The sequence below is a fragment of the Oratosquilla oratoria genome, chromosome 17, assembly GCF_046742065.1.
Source record: "Oratosquilla oratoria isolate Oo_2021 chromosome 17, ASM4674206v1, whole genome shotgun sequence".
In the NCBI taxonomy this organism is placed as follows: Eukaryota; Metazoa; Arthropoda; class Malacostraca; order Stomatopoda; family Squillidae; genus Oratosquilla; species Oratosquilla oratoria.
The window spans coordinates 12,471,316-12,474,688 of NC_134793.1; positions in this window are offsets into that span (position 1 = coordinate 12,471,316).

Below are 3,373 nucleotides of genomic sequence, written 5' to 3' on the forward strand. Positions count from 1 at the left end.
TAAGACCTGTTATTTGCCCAACACGAATTTCATCCTGCACAATGGCTAAGGAACCTAACACTCATGTATAGCGAGGTCTGACTATATATATATATATATATATATTTATATTTATATTTATATATATATATATATATATATATATATATATATATATATATATATATATATATATACACACACACACATACATACACACAGACACATAAACATACAAAGACGGGTCACTACGAGCATAGCTCTCCTCCCGTATATTACAACTAGGTAAATACAACTAGGTAAATACAGGGAGCCCTTGTTTAATGACAGTTTCAACTTATACCATTTCGTGGTTATGACACTAGCAATGTTTGTCCCTGTACATACCCTTTTGCTGATGCTTTTACTCTTTTTTATGATACAAAGAACTAGTTGGTAAGCGCAGAGAAGGAATACATCGTCATCCATTTTTTTTTTTTTTTTTTTTTCACAATGGAAGGTTCTTACTTAGGATGGTGACCTATGCCGAAAATCAGCTTACAACATTGGGTAGGAACCGAACTCCATCATAACTCAAGGACCCCCTATATGTATAATATATATATATATATATATATATATATATATTATATGCATATACATTTGACTTGACTAGGCCACCCCCTTACAAGGGGGGTATCTTTTTATGTGTATGTATATAAATGTGTGTATATCTAATACACGCACACACACACACACACACACAATACATATATATATATATATGTATACATGGATACATACATAAAATCATACATGTATATTTATACTTATGTACCTGCATAAGTCCTTTGGAAGCATCCCATTGCTTGCGTCACCACACCTGCGATGTTTCTGGTTGCCCCCTTGGTCTGCTCTCTCTGGTTCTCTGCCACACTGCAGCCGCAGCAGCTTCCAATGTTCCTTTCCCCTGTTCCATGGGTCTCTTGGGTACCCTGCTACACTTTAAAAGATTTTGTTTCTAGATACTAACATACAATCTTACTGTGTCTCTGAGGGACGGACCCTGAAATGGGTTGCATTCTATCTGGGGTCCATTTCAGCTGGATGAAATTTTCTGGTGTGTGCTTCTGATGAAATGTATATTGTGTGTTATAGGACTGAAGGGATTTAAAAAAAAAATCATCATTCATATACTTTGTGGTTTTTTGGGTCAATTACAGGTAATTTTATTCGGATCTCACTGAAACAAGGTCAAGGACCTTCCTTACAGGTGAATAAAACTGCCTGTTTTGGCCAGAACACAGTAGGTAAAATGCATTGCATTGCAGTCAAAGGGTTGACGGATTGATGCTCATCTTCATCCCACCACTTCTTCAATCCATTTAGGTTTGACGGAGGACAAGATCACTCAGTCCCTCAAGTTGCCGCAATATCTTGGGCCCCTCTCTGCTCCTGCCCGCTCCTGTCCCTCCATGCCTTCCCCCCCTTCCCTAGCAGAAAAGCTAAACTGGCACCAATCTCACCAATGAAACATTTATATTTTATGATCCCAGTACTGAAATACCACTAACACTTGTTGATACTATAGCTTATTCATTACTGTCAGGTCAGTTTTTCATTTTCTCTTTGCAATGAATGATAACAATTAAGGACAAAAGAGGGCAACAAAAATCTTTACTGATAAGGTTACACAGTCTAAAATATTTATTATAACTTAGTAGCTCTATTGTGCCCATTAGTTTTTGTCATAAAACAAAAAGATTTGGAAAAGTGTCCTGGCAATATACATACACCCACACACCACAAAGGCCCTTTCCCCTCATAAGGGCTATAGTACTACAGGGTATTGTCAGAATGTAAATGTATCTAGGCAACTTTATCAGTAATAAACCTCATGTTATTGCAACATTTTTGTCATAAATGTACCTGATTGGCTGTTGTGCTTAAACACACTGTGCTACATCCAATCAAATAGTTAGGATGAAAGTGTTGCCATAAAATGGGACTCATTATTGACAGTATTGCTGGGACAGCCCATAGTTTGAGAGAAGAACACTAGTTATGTTATGCTGCCAAGGTTCAACAACAAAATTTCTTTGCTCCTGCATTCAATACTCGGACTGCTGTGGGGTTTCCTTCGAATGAATAAGATAGTCTAGCGGCAGCCAGAGTAGCGTACGTGTGACCTAAACTGCAGGGAAAAGGTTAAATGTCCTGTTGTGTTTCTCTGGTGCAGTGTTCAAGCCCAAGAATTGTGCTTAACCAGGCTACTTGCATGGTTTTGAAGTCCTCTATTCTCTGCTCCCAGCTTTTCCTGTACCACAAAACAGTGTATACTTAATGTGTGCATATGTTCCCATCTGTGGAAGATTTCCTTATGAAATGGGTTGCCAACCCAGCCATCACCAAATGTTCCATCCAACCTCCAAAACTAAGAGAGGGGAGAGTGAGCCTAGCTCACATCCCTGTTGAAATAAAGCAAGTGGAAAGATAAAACCAATTTATGTTCTTTATTTTTTATTATCATTATTGTTTTTTTCACAAGGATAGTATGCCTGATTTTGGAGGTCCATGCAGGGAGAGGTGGGTCAGAGAAAGGACCAAAACAGACTAGAAATGGCAATCACTGTCAAGTTCATATCGGGTCAGTGGTAGTTTGTAAGTGGATCAAAGGTTCCTTAGGTTTCATTTTCCAAACAGCCATCCATTACTCCTGAATAAAGGTAGATAAGCTAATCAGTAATTATGCCTATCAGTTCTAAGAAAATTAATTAGTGTCCTTTTCAGACTTGAGGATCAAAAACCTCTTTGTACATAGAGAGGTCAATATTGGACCCAACGAGACTTCATGCAATTGTACTCCATAACACAAATGTGTATCACTTATTTTTTCGGAGAATAAAGAAACTCGTGCATATATTTATTTATGGATTACACCCACTTGCTCTTCAATGGTCTGTAACAGTCTTAATGGTTTCCAATGGTCTTGTACTGTTCCCGGACGTAGCGCACGCACCAGGCAGTGCCCAATGTGGCACTGTACTTGGTGGGTCACCGTGAACGAAAGTGAATGAAAAGGAGGGATACCCTGCAACGTGAAACAGAAAGAAACAAACACCTGAGCTTTTCTGGCTTGGTTACCTTTTCATTTCACATGTTCGCTTCGTTTACGGAAGGAAGAAAACCCCAAAAGAATTTGAACTTTGGGGCGCCTAAGGGAGCTACCACTCACCGCTAGTATGTTTTGCTAACTCTATATCGTTCGTGCCAGCCTCTACCACCCCCATACCAATCAATATATATAATACCACTTCATACCATTGTCAACTCTGATTAAGGGGAGCTACTTTCACTGGTATGATTTGTTGTAGTAAGGAAACCAAACTACAGGCTTGAAGACCTTGTTTACTGT